This window comes from Carassius carassius, chromosome 4, assembly GCF_963082965.1.
Source record: "Carassius carassius chromosome 4, fCarCar2.1, whole genome shotgun sequence".
Lineage (NCBI taxonomy): Eukaryota > Metazoa > Chordata > Actinopteri > Cypriniformes > Cyprinidae > Carassius > Carassius carassius.
The window spans coordinates 5,071,631-5,088,981 of record NC_081758.1 but is presented as its reverse complement, the minus strand read 5'-3'; positions in this window follow the sequence as shown (position 1 = coordinate 5,088,981).

The window sequence follows — 17,351 nt, the reverse complement described above, 5'->3', positions numbered from 1 at the left end:
TCAGTTATAATGCTGTTGCTTGAATGAATGGGAACCTATTTGCCTATTATTTAATTCAGATATAAGTTTCAAAAAGTGTATTTTTCATTCATTTCAGTTAAATAAAAACATAATGAAAACAAGATCTGATTAAAATCACTTATCTTATACAAAGATTGCACTGTAAGAGAACACAAAGCGTATACAAACTATGAAACACACAAGGTTGTTTGGTTGCTCCAGGCTGTGAAAACTGTCTGTGTGTAAGTGCATAAACTTATAGTAAGTAAGCACCAAGTTGTAAAATATATACTACCAAATACTTGATCAATCTTAGTTAAAACATAACCATACGTAATAACTAAACATACAAAATCCTCCAGCAAGGAATAACATGTGAAATGAAGCTGCGAACCAGTTGATAATGATGATTTACGTATCAGACTTCCTCATCCTTTAGACATACGTATGTATAATAAACCCAGAAGAAAGAAAAGAAAGAAAGACATGGTTAGATGAACATCAAATAGAGTCTTTTGCTGATTTATTATCTCGTTTATCTAAATATTTGAATGCGATTATTAATGATTATTTTATTGCCTGTTTATTTATTTATGTAAATTTGCTACATCAACCATAAGACAAGAAATGGCTTTTCCACACTTTTAAAATTTGAAGGCTGTTTATCGGGTCAATACAAGTGTTATATTATGCAATTAGGTATTATTTTAGAAACAAACAGCTATTTACTAAGACAGACCTAACGAACAGCTAATCCAGCCCAGAATATCATAGAGATGTGTAAACTCAAAACCACTCATAACAGCAATTGTGAAACAATGTCCTGGTAACCTCTTTTGGCCACTTACATTCCCTTGAAACAATGTCAGAATCTGATTGTTATAATGCACAAAAATTGTCAGAATTCCAATCTCTCACAGAGGCAGTAATTTACATGTGGGTTTAGCATTAAACAGATCCAGTCTTTGGAGAAGTGATTAATGCAGACACATGCACAGCAGAAATCCCTACAGCTGCAGATGGGGGTCCAGGACGCTCAGAACAGATGCAATAGTACGCTACATTATTCAAAGCAGCCTGCAAACAAAACCGTGATGAATGTTGTGTTTCCGTCACAGTGCATCTGCACACAGCAAACACTTTCAAATCTATAACAATGTATTTACACACAGCTATTTTCAATAGACTCAGTAGGCTGATTCACTGCACCATACTCTTGACTGCACACTCGATGCTGGTCTGCAGCTGATAGCATATGTGTGTGTGTGTGTGTGATCTTACAGTGTTTTGATTTATTTCATCGTTCCCCATGGTCTATGGAGCACTCAGAAAGCGTTAATGCCATGTATCAGGGCAGGAGCCATAAATCACAGGCTTGACTGAAGAGGAACCGCCATCCAGCACCCTGCCTGTGATTTGGACATTGAACCCTGAACTCCAGAGACCCTCAGCAGCTCTGCTGTGTGGTCTGGATGAGAGAGAGAGAGAGAGACTGGTGAGGTGAGAACATCTTCAGGAGAGAATCTGACATCTCTTCACCTTCTCACAGCTTACAAGAGGCTTTGAATGTGTATAGACATAAAAAACCTGAACATGCATGTTTAAAAATAGAAAACGTGTGTCAGAATTAATTAAAAGATCAATAATCAAATTAATTGCATGATATTAAAGTTACACAATTATATATATTATATATGAGCGAGCCCAGAGAAAATTCTTACAAGAGCAACATGTATCTGAGAGCGCGCGCGAGCAGAGAGATTTGCGCTCGCGCATTATATTAATGTACTTTTGCGCTACAATATTGCGCTTTCGACATTTGACAGGGAAATAACGACTAATTCATTCGTTCATTAATTCATTAATTTCAGATAACAAGACGTAATATTTTTTTTGCAGTGGAACATTGTTTTTTTTTTTTTTTTTTTTTGTAATTGCAAAGTTGTGCATCGTTACCGTTATTTAACATGGACAAACTTTAAATAATAAGTGAACACATTAACACATCTATCTTTATGTATAAGGTAATTAAAAACCTGCTCATAAGACATATTTTTAGGATATCTTTCTTTATTTGTTTATTTCAAACCATCAGATTTATCCATGTAGATTAACGATGTCAAAGCACAAATTTGCAATTACAAAAACAATGTTCCACTGCAAAGATTATTAAATCTTGTTATCTGAAAACATCAAAGCATCGAAATTAAGTATCAAATAGTATCAAGCATTATAATTAAGCAAATGTATGTTTAAAACAAGGAGGAAAAAAATACATTTAAAAGACATCACAATAAACTGATTAATTCTGATTAAGTATGGTGTGGTTTTTATAATTAATCATTGTTTTTATTTGTATGAATGTCTTTGGGGTAATAAAATAAATAGATTTTGTGAAAACTAATACATTTGCCAAGATTTATGTATTTATGTATGCATGTTTGTATTTATGTCCATGTTTTTTTCTGTGTGTGCAGCCATGTGTGCGTCTCTGTGGAATCTAAATAGTTGTAGATTTGGACTCTAGATTTGTACGTGCCTCTAATGAGCATTAGAAATCGGTCAGAATGAGGTATCTTAGAAAGCAGCATGATTTCTGGAACAGCCTCTGCGGCGCACACAATGCTTTAAATATTGCCAAGGCAGGCAGACCGCTAGGTTTCACAACAAAGCCACAAGATTTTTCAGCATATGCCGGTGAACTTTCCGAACTGCATGAAAGTGCTGAATGTGAAAACATTTTAAGCTATGTGACGCACAAACACCTGCTCACTGCTTTCTACTTTAAGCTGCTGCTTTAGAAAATGTTCAGATCTCTCATTTAGAGTGATGCAAACCCCCACAAGTCTTTTGTTAATGTGCAGTGAATCCATTTATGAAAAACATTAAATGAAGGCCGTTTGCTTTAGTCTTGTAAAGCTCGATATTCAAGTCAACGTTGTACCTGGTAAACAGATCAATAGGCCTCATTTCCCTGTGGTCAGTTGTTAATTAAACTGTGCCAGTCATTGAAAAGTGAAATATAAGAGTCTGTCCTTGAGGGCTGTGTGAAGGTGAGGCTGATTTATATAGTCAGTTAATGACACGAATCTCTGCGTGTCACAGAATAAAGATGGTGTGGTCCATCAGAAGGAGTTTCATTACTTCATTCATCCAGATGTCATCATCGTGCTCTTGTTTTCAGAGACAGATCCGAGGCGAAACTCAAGGTGACTCACCTTATTGGATGCGATGCATCGACTTGCAGTCGATATGTTGCCTGAAACTGATGTGTAACCATGCGAGCTCTCGCACCGACATGACTGATGCCTTCAATATTGTCATTCATGGAGGCTCCAGCGGTCACACAGCTGCATGCAATTGGCTGAGCGATTCTTTCTTCATAAAAACACACTAAGGTGTTGCTTTACACACATGCTTGGAACACAGTGTTTTTTTCCACAGTCATCACATACTGTATTTTCCACTGTATCTCACTGTGTGTGTGGAATGAGGAAAGTGTATGCCATGGTCTGTTATTCAGCATCTTCACCTAGATGCATGTGTTGCTTTGACATGAGCTGAATTGAAACATAGTTGTTCACTTGATCACCTACAGAATCAGAAATGGTTGTAAATTAAACAAGGATTATTGGAGTAAGATTAACATGATACAAACGATTTTACACTATTTCAGTTTATCGGCATCAAAATTTCATGCTTAATTCAAAGTGTTTTTTGCAGTTTGTTTGTGAAATTTACTAGCATCCCCCCCCCCCATTAGCAGACACACTTACTATTAAATTCCTTCTTATTACAAAAAAAAAATAATAATAATAATAATAACAACAACAACAACAATAATAATAAAATCTCTATTATTTTCTGCATTTCACGTCTGCTCTAGTATTCTCGTTTGAAATATCTCGCTCTAGATACTTTGAAATTAGCATTGTGTATTATAAATATTGTTGGCTCTTATGATAAATTATTTGTAATGCTCCTCATTTGCATGCCACTTTGGATAAAAGCTTCTGCTAAATGGATGATTGTAAATCTAATATACCTTCTAAATATATAAATGTAATATATCTAATATATATTGTGACAAGCACAAAACACACACACACGTGCTTATAATCCTTGCTGTATTCAACCATTTATGTCTGTTGTGTTCATTGTTCAAATAAATTTCTCTAACAACGTAATGATTTGATTACACAACAGTTTATACAAGAGCACAGGGTGTTTATGCGACATCTGAATTGTTTTACTGTTTGCATGGGCATAATATTCGGTAAAATGCATTTGGTATCAGACACTATAATGTTGAATGAAAAAGTCACTGTGCTATCTGTGAGACTTCGGTTTGATTGTGTTTGCTCTTGTGCTGTTGTGCATTTGTTTATCATAAAGCTTTATCATTTGCGTAGTTTAAGTGAAGCTCTTTTGGAGAGCACATTCATCACTGAGCTTCACAGATAAAGTCTCACATCCACAGCAAAACAGCAGCTGCTACAAAATATTAAACGATGTGTAGACAAACTGCCTGAGTCGAGACCCTGAGTTGATTTTGTGTTTCTAACATGACTCAGTTAAAAACAAAATAATTGCAACAAACCAATTAATGGCCAGTTTAATCAATCAGTACAAATAAATGTAAAATAACTGATTGTAAACCACTGAATTATTGAAAAATCATTAGCATTTCACACATAAATCACAATACCATTGACAAATGACATGTTTCACACATACATACAGTGGGATTCAGAAAGTGTGTGAGCCAATCAGAATGACTCTTGAGATACAAAAGTACAAATTAGCATAATAAAAAATGAAAAAAAGTATCTTTTAAGGAAATAAACTATTTGTGAAATAATATTCATATTTGTGAAATAAATGTAATGTTTTCAGAAACTTAACTGCATGTTAGTCGCAATTAAATGAGAATGTATCATACTTTCAATTGATTTTAAATGCAATTAGCTGAACTTTACAGTGTTTCTGAGCCACTAAAGCATTTTTATATTTAATTCCTTAATTACTTCTATTGACTTTGAAATATGGTTAAAGTACTGCTGAATGCTTTTATGTTAAATTAAAATGTACTTTAATGTAATTTCTATTGAAAATTCAATTGAAAATTGTCTTGTATGTAAATATATTTGTAATTACACATTTGTATTTTAGTAGATTTGAAATCTATTAACTAAATATAACATTGAAAAACACACTACAGTTAAAATTATAATCAAGTACTTTACATGTAGTATATATATATATATATATATATATATATATATATATATATATATATATATATATATGATTTGAAGAACACTACAAGTGGACATTCACTTCAACCACACCTTTCCTTTCACAAGGTGAATAATTCTGTAGTATATAACTCTATAATTTTTTATATATACTATACACTTCAGTTAATTTAAACCATTGAGGTCTCCATACTTTCTCTGCAGTTTCACACTGCGATCATAAATCTTTGGCTCTTTAGCTCCATATAAAATTAGATCAGGTCAAGGCCAAGACTACAAAATTATTTAAACACACATTCTCACACTAAGGTAAATACTTAAAATAGGTTGCAACTCAACTCGTTCGCTTTGGAGGCTTCTTTTTGCTGTCCCACACAATATTAAGACTAAAGAGGGAAATATCATTGTATTTGTTATTTTATATCCCACAGGTCGCTGAATTTGGACCTTTTTTGTCATAATTTTGTCTTTATAACTCAAAAGTGGCCCTTTCAAGTTTTTATTTTTTTCAAATGCATGAAGAATCGCTAGGTCTGGAGTATCACAATTCCAAGGATGAACAATGACAACAATGTAGACTTAAATGCAATTTTAAAGCTGCAATACTGAGAATGCATTGCTAGTGCTGTTGTCTATTAACACTGGTGCACATTCAGGCCCTGTTGGATATCAGATTGTTTTTTTTTTTGTTTTTCTTTTTCAGTCTTGTTTTTTTGGATGTCAGTCTTTTGCAGGCCTCTGAGTTTGAGGCCCCTGGCAGTCAGAGGACATTGGCCTGATCGGTCAGGGCCTGATCCATCCTTGTATGCCTTACAGAAAACTTCATGAGCTACACTGACAACGGGATCCTTTCCACAGTGCTTGGTCACACATTAATTGGCCGATCAGACAGTGCCCGTCCCTCTGAAGAAAAAAATAAATGGAAAGCAACTCCTCTCTGGCTCTCTGGTGTATTCCTGTGCTTGTTAGTGGTGTAAATTGTCTGGCAGGGCCTCTGGGGAGTTTCGCAGGAAACAGGTGTTTACTCAACCCAAGTCTGCAAATTGGCTTTGAGGGGAGAAACTTCAGCTCGCGAAAAGAAAAACGGAGGAGAGAGAAAGAGAGAGAGAGAGAGAGAGAGAGTGTGTGTGTGTGGCAGCAGGTAGTGAGGAGGAATATTTGCTTTGACAGGCGAGTCGATTAAGCAAATGTCCTTATCAAACGGGTTTGCAGGAATGCCAGTGTTCACAGCTGTGTACCACGTTCCTCTGCTGGCATGAAAGTAGATTTAAATCAGATTTGGCCCACATGGGGTGGGGGGAGTCACCCAAACCATAATCTCAACCGAATCATGAATATGCTAATTGCTCCAGTGCTATTGGTTGACATGTTAATGTGCTAGACTACTGTTAATGTGCTCTGAATGTGTACGTCTCTCCTCCTGTGCCATACGATTCTCTAGAGCTTTTTTCAGTCACACTTTATATTAGGTGGCCTTAACTACTATGTACTTAGCCGTGTGATACAGTATACTACGTAATTGTTGGTACATTGTAATTATATTTAAATGACTTGCATTGAATTAAAATTTGTATTTAAACTGTTAACCTTGTCCTGAACCCTAACCCAACCCTTACCTCAAAACCTAACCACTATAACCATAGTTTTAACTCTAGATATATTCCTGAACCTGACCATGCCTAAAACTCATTAGCAGTAAACATGGGAATCTTCCAAAACAACATGTGATTAGACAGTAAATCCATAGTGTAATGTTAGTTCATGACACCTAGTATAAAGTGTGACCCTTTGAAGATATATGACCTCAGATTCAGATTGCTGTAAACAGCAAAAGCAAAATATTTTTTTATAAATACGCGTATGCACAAAAGTTCCCTTTCAAGGGAACTTCGAACTGCATCCTCTAGGGGTCGCTATGGGGAACACCTCGTCGTGACCCGTGTCTGAAACATATATTGAAAAAACACCAACGAGTTGGCCGGCGACAGCCTTTGACGTCACAACAGGCGTGACTATAAATAGGCGCCAGGAGAACACTAGGGATGGGTACCAAAACCCGGTATTAAACTGGCCCCGGGGCTAAATTATGAAAGACTGTAGTATCAGTAAGATCTGACAATATCGGTTCTGCTTTCGGTACTGGAGGGGAAAAAAATGAATGTACTATGTATTTTTGCTTATTAATGTTATCTTGCACATTTTATCTCACCAAACATTTCTAATGTGCGATCATATTAAGACGTTTGTCTGTGAGATCTGCGAGATCTCTCATACGCGCCGCGGAGGCTGTCTGTCAGTCACACACACACAACAAGAACGAGTGCGGCGCACGCACAGGCATAACAGTACGAAAACTACCGCTTAAAACTACCGGGTGTTGCTACTAGGGATCTGTTAAGACAGCTCCTTCAGCAAGCTTATGCGAAAGCAAGCGGTAGCCCCTGTGTGACAGAAAAGACTTGGTATAAAATGCTAGGTTCTTAGCCGTATCCCTTTAAAGGAATCTTTCCTGATTCCAAGCCTTCAGCTCTACCCCGGGCCGAGGCCCTAACGATTAAGCTGGGTATGTAGCTTAGGCCTTTTGCCATAAGTGGTACTGTCACAGACAGCTGTCTAAATGTCCCAGGGGCAACTCCCATGGAAATGGTAGAGTGGGTACTTAGTGTTCACCATGATTCTGGCCTGCACTCCCCTCAGCATGGTTCCCTGAGTAGGGAATGACACACTGCGTCCTCTAGCTCCCTACCATGCTTCAGATGCAAGTTTCAGACAAAGAAGTGAATGACATGTTATCCCGGTGCCTGTTTATAGTCACGCCAGTAGTGATGTCAGTGGCTGTCACCAGCCAACTTGTTGGTGTTTTTTCAATGTAATCTTCAGACATGGGTCACGACGAGGTGTTCCCCATAGTGACCCCTAGAAGATGCAATGTCTCGTTCCCTACTCAGTGAACCATGGTTACATTCGTAACCTGAGACGTTTTCAGGTTTAAAAAACCATGCACATACCAGAAAAAAAAAACACTTTAAATGCCAGTCAAGGGAATATTGTGCATACGTGCATCTCCATCCTGACTCCTGCCCGAAATCACCTTATATATACTGAGTTTACAATGACTTTTTTTCTATGTATAACCTCATCTGCATATAATTTCTGTGCATATCGTCATCCACATGACACCATGTTTAACACCATCAAAGCTACAAGACATTAATGCAAAATGATGTACAGACTATAAATGTAATTTGTGCTGTACACAGTTTTTATTGCTAAAAATCATCCAGTATCCTTATTATGTTTTAGAATAATTATATAAAAATATCCATAAAAACAAAACTGTTTAAAATAGTTATCAGATAAATATTTTAGTTTATCTCATGCATTTCCACTTTTTTTAACAATTAAAATCAAATTGAATTTATGCATGTAAGGTATAATATAGCTTGATAATGTATACATATTTTGCCTCTTTTTATTGGAAAAAGATAGGCCTATTTTTAATGCAGTGTACAGAAATGTCTTACTCAGCACATCACTGACAAAGTATTTTAAAAAAGAAACATGGGAATTACCATTTTCTTTTAGGTTATCCTACAAATACAGTGATATTTTTCATAACGTTGTGGAGATGTCTTCACACGACATTGATATCTCCGTGCAGCTGTGGTTGCAAAGTAAGCTATTATGACTGTACCTATTCCAACCAGACAATGGACCGTTCGGCCACTGAATCCAGCAGTGTCTGCCATAAACTGCCATATAAACTACAAATATTTTCTCATAACATGAGATCTACATTTTAGTTTTAAAGATGAATTATTGTGCACATAGCACTCCTCGCTGTCATTGAAACATAGTATGCCACAAGAAAAGTGATCAAGCGCATCCACTCTTTATAATGACTTCAGAACAGACCCGACCAGAATGTTCACTTCTGATCAAACCAGACCAGACCAGACAAAAACTGAATGTTGACTTCAGAACAGACTAGACTTGAGCAGAACAGAATTCTCACTTCAGACTAGACAAAAAACTGAATATTCATTTCAAGGTCAGAGAAAACAGACCATAATCAACCAAACCAGAACAAAACTTTGTTTCCTCTTTGTGTTTCCAGGGTGTTGCAAAGTGAGCCATTTTCACACAAACATTTATGTTAAGCTGAATATATAATTAATGCACATACACACACAAGGCAGACGTCAATTTCTGCTTTTCAGTGGTGAAAATATTACATTGTACTCTTTGAAAATGATGTACGGTGAATCTTCTCACAGATTTGTCAACAAGGGAATTCTCTGAATTATTCATAAGGATAAGGGCTTGATAATAGCCAATTGTTCAGTCTTTATTATAATGTTGTTTTCTCGCTCTGCAAGCTTCCACTCTGTCCCCTTATTTCAGTATGCAAACAGAAACACACAGTGACCTTCTGAATAACAGCCTTCAGTGGATTTTGCATTAGTTTACAATAGAGACAAAACTAAAAGTTATTGTAGTGCAATAAATGCAATGAACCCAATGTTTATGCACTGTATGACAGCAACAAGTCTAACTTCAGCAGAAAGTCTTGGACTATAAAGAATATTATTGGCATGAAATTGTTATACTTCTTTTGATTGTGTTTTGTTCAGGTCTGTCAAGTAGGACCACGTTTCTACTTCAAATTCAAAAACTCCCCCCTGTTACTTATGAAGATGAGATAATTTGACAGGATGATCACACAAGCACACACAACACATCTGTGGTGCTTAATCAAGATTTATCAGAGCAATTACATCTCAAATGCTCCATCACTCAACAGCTGTGTGAGTGTGTGTGCGTTCACGAGAGTGCTGCCATGTTCAGGTATGCCAGTTTAACAAGGTGCAAGTCAGAAGCTAAAAGATCCATGTTCAGTGCTAAATGTGCTGCTCCACAATTAGATGTGATAACCGACAGTGAATGCTCTTCTTACAGTGCTACACTCGTCTGTGGATGGAGATCTGCTCCCCACTAACTACATTACAGTAATGGAGGATTTACAGCCCTGACTGAGTGCTCTGGCTGCAAACATCTGTCCCATTAACTGGCAAGTAAAATACACTTTCAAGGTTCAGTAAAATATGAAAAACATAATCATTTTGTTCAAATAAAAACATAAATTTACATGCAGAAAACATATCCTTGTGGTGCAGCCGACACAGAAGAGCCTAAACTGCTTGCGTTCAGCGGATGTTCTCCAAAATGGTGCTACGGTGATGGGGAGAGACACGGAGGAGACAAATTGTTGATTTTTATTTTTGTTTTCTTCATGTGCAAACAGTATTCTCGTCACTTCATGTTACGGTTGAACCACTGATGTGAAGATGGACTATTATGATGCTTTTTATACTTTACTGGACCTTGACAGTGTATTTTACTTGGCAGTCTATGGGACAGTCACTTCATCCAAAATATCTTTAAATTGGCATTCTGAAGACGAGCAAAACATTTACGGGTTTGGAACGACATGGAGGTAATTGATTGATGGCAAATTTTTCATTTTGAGGTGTAATATATCCCTTTAATAACCAAGTAAAAGTTTTTTCGTCTAATTGTACAAACGTCCACCTTCAGCTCCTGCTTCACGTGTCTCTCTGCTGTGAAATTTTTACTGATTTTTATAAAGTAAACTTAAGAATAACTTTTATATTTTTAGTAATATTTCAAGATGAAAACGTCCTGGACTGAAACAGCTTAGTTGATTATTCAGACATTTTTAGAAAAATCATTTCAAGGGACCTAGATCCCTCAAGCTTCAATGTATTGCATTGCATTTATATGATTTTTCATATAAGTGACCTTAGACCACAAAACCATTAAGTTAAGTGTCAATTTTTTTCAAAATTGATGTTCCATTGATTTATGATTTATAAGGATCGGACAATATTTGGCCGATATACAATTATTTGAAAATCTGGAATATGAGGGTGCAAAAAAAAAAAAATCTAAATACTGAGAAAATGACATTTTAAGTTGTCCAAATTAATTCTTAGCCATGCATATTACTAATCAAAAATTAAGTTTTAGAAAGTTCCTGTTGATTTGCATTATCGTAATTTCATCATATTAATATCAGCATCTGTACCACATTGCATTTGTTTTCCTTGGTTAGAGCCTCTGAATAAAATTGAGCTGTTTTTCCTGTTCTCACTATATCAGACTGTATGAGCCATAAAAGCCTGATGCATCAAACACGATACTGAATAAAGATACATATGCATTTTCTTCAATAAAATAAAATGTTCCAAATATATGCATACATACATAAATCTGGCTACAGATTTATATGTCAGGCTACATCCAGGAACATAAGCAGAGACCCAAATATTTTACAGTCTTAGACCTTGACCAAGATAGCAATAAAGGAGACTTAGACTGAGGCCACATTTACAGTATGTGGTTTCCAGAGGTCTTAAAAGCAAGAGCATAAGCTCCAGACATGATGCTGCACATGTCCGCTGATATGGGACGGATCTATCACTGGTAGATACGTTTCTGTCTGACAGTTCTGTGAGTGCGTAACAAAATGAACAAAACAAACCACACACTCTGAGCAACCAAAGGAGCCGGTTAGCTTTTCTTGATCTCCTCGTTTTCTCGTGTGTTCTTGTTTCGGAAGTGTTTTGTTGTTTCCCTGTGGTTTCCTTTTCCTGTGTCTTGTTTTCTAATCCAGTGTTTTTGAGGACAAGTATCTCTGAAAACAATGGCAAGCTATATCGAGCCAAATCAGTGTAAATAATACATTATTAAATAGAATGCTTAGTTAACAGTTTATTCATGAGCGTACACTGATGATAAAACATTGGAGGTATTATTATACAATAATTGCAGTATTGTTATTTATTTGTATGGCCGGCTATTATTAACAGGTTAAAATGTTAGATTGTTTGAATTTGTTTGATTTGTTATTTTATTTGATTTTATTATGTTGTTTTCATATTTTGTATTGTTGGCAAAATGTATAAGAAATCTAATAAGTAGAAGAAACAAACAAACAAATAAACGAATTCTTCCTATTTAGTTTAGCACTGCAAAGCTGAATGAGAGACTGGTTAGATTACCTCATCTGTAAGGCTTTCAGAGTGATTGTGATTCCTGTTTTCATGATAACAGAGTGAAACAGTTGAGTTCCAAAAGTGAAATCTCCGTTCATTTTCTCTAGAGGAAAATTTTAACAACCGTTTACAAACCATCAAAGACAGACCTACTGTGAATTGTGAGGACGTTAACTGATGATATATGCTTTTGTTGAAACCATCCAGTTGCCTCTTTTCTATTTTTAAAATAGTTGTGTTTAACTGCTGAATTTGTGATGGGAAAACTACATTACCCATCATGCCAAAAGAGCTTTTGATGCAATGATACAATCAAACCAGTCTCACTATGCAGCCAAAATACTTACATATCTGTGTGCTGTGTGTGTGTGTGTGTGTGTGTGTGTGTGTGTGTGTGTGTGTGTGTGTGTGTGTGTGTGTGTGTGTGTGTGTGTGTGTGTGTGTGCGTGTGGGTGTAATGAACTTAAAATAATTTTTTTCTTTAGAATTAATAAAAAAAAAACTTTAAATGAAAAGAATACATTTTCAATATAGTTTTTAATTTGTTTATATCATATGCAAAAATTAATGGGATAAGTTATTTCGCTCAATAAATCTGTTTAATTCACAGTCTTGTATCTTTGTTGTTATGTCCCAGTTTATTTATTTATTTGCTTCAAACTAAGTTTACAATGTGATTCTCTGTGTAGTTGGTTAGTTTGATTTATGACATATCACAATAGAGACTAATGCACTGTATAGTGACTTCTCTGATTGGTGGATGTCTCTTTCTGGATTATGGGTAGTGCAGTTCTTCAGCAGGAATTTGATGATCACACAAATGAAATAACACTGACACCCCATCACTTAGGGGTGGTAAATTTAATTAGCTGGTTGTGTGTGTTTGATCAGGGCTGGAGCTGAACACCTCATGCTTCAGATCTAGTATATGTGGTGTACTCTATGTTCAGTCACAGACAGTCTTTGTGAATGCTTTGGGAATCTATCACTCTTTTTCATGCTCTGCTCTCGCTGGTGTGAACAAACTGCTTGCACTTTGCTCTGCCTGAGCCTGCATTGTAATAAACAGTCAGGTAGTCATTTAGCAGCTGTTTTTATTTGACCCTCACAGGTTCAGTCCTCCAGGAGTAACCCAAGGTTAAGAGACTCTTTCAAGAGCTTACGGATGAAATCGAACCAGCAACCTTCTGGTTATGAACCCCTGTGAGTCTCAGTCGTTATACCCCGCCTCCCACATATACCTTTACTCTATTCTAAGTGCCCTGACTCAAGCAGACATTTGTTGTGTGAGTCTTACTGTAGATGTTTATATCGTGAGGCAACAGTCAACCATCTTCTCTGTCAGACTGACAAGGTTAAAAAGCTTCTCGCAGTTGGGTCTTTTGGGGCTGTCAGTGGGCCGAGACGTTCCACGTTTCTCTCAAAGAGAGACTTTTACTCTGTGCCTTTTCCTACATGACTCAACGTCTTCTGTTGACACAAAGAGCTTTTTGTAGCTGAACTTCTGAGGGCTGGAGGTGTCAGAGACATGTCACGCCTTGGCGCTGATGTGTAGATCGTTCTGCCACGAGAAGCAGCGACTGTATTAAGCGCCTGCTTCAGATTAGGATCGCGGCGAGGGTGAAAGCGCTGCCGGGAAATAATTGATACGCTACGATGTGGCGGTGCTCTCATCTCTAGCTCTTTAGACGGTGGAGTATTCAAGTGACAAAGATTGTGATGTAACAACATCGCATTAGGCTTCACTGAATGAGAGTCATCTGTCTTTTAAAAGGAAATTGCACCCTGGATCTGGAGAGTGGCCCTCGTGTAACAGCAGTAATACCCTTACAGTAAATAGCAATTGGGCGATGGAAGATTGAAACTAGAATGCTTGAACCGCAAAAATTACTCTTGTATTGAGAGCTCAATCTTAGTAATGCTGGATACATTTTTAATAAGTTCAGCGTAGTTAAACTCGAGGTGAATAGCACTCATGCCAGCACTTCATTAGGAAGTAGAACGTCATATGTGAATTCAGCAGCTCACCAAAAGCCTGCCGTTTTGCTCGGTTAGATGCAATGCAAATATATGCATTGAAAACACGCCGTCATCAGCCACACCTCGCTATTCTGATCGTCTCGTTGCATGCTGTGCATTGGACTGCACATGTGTTGGTTCAGGAGCGTAGGCTCTGTATTTACTGCATGGAACCATGATGCAAATTTCCTCTTTCCAGCATGCAACGAAAAATATCTCTCCATAGTCAGGCAGTTTAGCAGCCGTTCAGTGTTCATCTATTACAGAAGAGTTGTGGTCTCTCTCAAGACTCATTATTACTCTCAAGCTCAGTTTAGCAGTGTGCTTCATGCTCTCTTCAGAGCTGTGCACTCTTCACAACTAAAGTCAACTCAAGTCATCTTTATTTAAATAGAGCTTTAAACTTTATGTAAAGAAATATACACTGGGTGTTTTGTTTTATCTTTTTTCATGGCAAAAATAGGCATATGATGAAAACGTATGCAGCTATTTTTATTCAGTCAGGCTGTTTTTAATTTATTTTAATTGCAATTCATTAAATTCATCTACCTGCCATTTTAATTCAAATTCAAATTTTGATGTTTTGTGACGAACTGAATTCAAATTCACATTCATTTATTAAAAGAGAGCCAATTTTGTCAAACACTGATTCTTTCTGAAGTCTTTATATAATGTATAAACTATTGAACTCACTATTTAGGAATTGGTGTTCAGCTATCATAGTATTACATTTAAGTAAATACAGGGGTGAACAAAGGCAGACATTTAATTCTGAAATTTTACAGATATTTATGCATTATTTCTTTTATTAATCAAAATGTTAAAAAAGAAAAAAAGGGGGAAAAAAAGCAAGGTTTCTTGGCATCACTGTTTTATTTTTAATTTTTCCTCCCTTTATTCGGAGTTGTGCTAATGTTCCACTTAAGTTATAAAAGGTTGTTTGTTTAATGTTCTCTAAATGTTCAAAACATCACTTTTTTATGTTTAAAGAAGGTTTATATTTTTCTTGGTTATGTGAAAGTAAAGGGAGCATTAATTTTGCATGTAACTAAAACAATTTGGGGCAAACGTTCTATGAATTATGCACAAATTGTATATGAATATAATAAACAACTTGGAATAAATGTTCGATTAATTTAGCTGAAAGTGTATTTTCATCAATTTGAAAGGACCCGCCTAAAGAAAACCTATCTAAAGAATGTTTCCTGTTAGCTGGGAAGTTTTTGATATACTTTCTTAAATGACAACAGAAGCTTGATGATTTTCAAGAGTGCTGCAGCTGAAGCATGTGTCTGATAATCAAACTCTCGCCCATGTCACGATGAATGTACACAGTGCAGGATCTCTGACGCTCACTCGTATCCTTCTGAGGGGTGATTATAAAATCATATGAGAGCTGAGAGTTCACCAGGGTCCAGTAATCAAACAACATGAAGAACATCAGGAACATAAGCCATGCTGTGCATAGTGCAGAAATAAAGGGATAAGTGTGATACCTTGATTTAAAAAATGTTTGAGCATGCTCTTTATCAATTGCCACGCAACCCGCATACTGCCTCTGATGACCATGAATCTTTTAGTGGAGAAATGATCATTTGACCCTGATATAAGGTGAGGTTGGAGTTTAAGTGTTCAACTCAAAGGCTTGTGGAGATCAAACCTTATCATTCCTGTATCACATCAGGTTGTTGTCAACTGGAGACAAAGGGTTAGAAAAATCAGAACTGAAGAGTCATATTAGTAGCGGACTACACGTCACAGAATGAGGAGAAGACGCAAGAACTATCAGCAACAATGGGCCTCATTCATGAAAACCAGCAGAACAAAAGTCTTTGCTTATCATTTGTCTAACCTTTCTTATGTAAATACAAGTGAACGCTTCAATTTACAAAAGAATGCTTGCTGGAATGATTCACACTGAAATCCATTCTGCTTGTTTCATAAATGAGACCCATTTACTGAATGAATGTTGAACATAAGTGTCACGTTACACGGGGACGAGGAGCAAGAAGACGCAGGAGACACTGGAGATTTCTTCAACATTGAATTTTTATATAATCACAAAGGCTAAACACAAGAACCTAGAAGACATTTCAGAAGACATTTAGAGCTGAGAACAAACTCAAAACAGGGAAAATGGGGACAGGAGCACACACAAAACATGGAACGGAGTCGTTCAGTAAGCAAGAACACATAATCAACCCTGCTCCTCACATTATACTTTATATACCAGGGGTCTTCAAATCTGGCCCATGAGATCGACTTTCCTGCAGAGTTTAGCTCTAACATTAATCAAACACACCTGAGCATGCTAATCAGTGTCTTCAGGATCATTAGAGAATCACAGGTAGATGAGTTTGATCAGGGTTGGAGCTAAACTCTGCAGCACATTGGCCGTCCAGGACAAGACTTGAAGAAACCATGTTATATACCCTACTGTTCAAAAGTTATTGGCTAGAAGTACTTTTATTTATTTATTTATTTAAAAAATGAATACCTTAAGTCATCAATGACACATTAAAAGATCAAAAGTAACATTAAAGACAACATTTTTTGAAATCAATTCTGTCCAAACGTTTCCAATATTGATGATAATCAGAAATGTTTCTTGAGCATATATTTATTCCTTCTTCATTCAGTTATTCATTCACTCTTTCTTTCTTATTATAAGTTTGAAGGCAATTATTTGTATTGTAATTAGGTTTTGATGGATTACTTTACTGACTTATTAAAAACAGTAGTTTTGACATGAGTAATTACATTTAAGACACATGCCACAGACACCTGTGATGGTCCACGTGCACTTTCCCTTTTGAGCTAATGTTTAGAATTTTATTAAAGACCAGATTTTTAATTAATTAATAAATAAATAAATAAATAAATACATAAATAAATAAATAAATATGTTGAACAAACATTATATTAGCGTTAATGAAAAAAAAGCAAAAATAATAATAATAATTTGATTAGAAACATTGGAGATAACCTTGCCAAA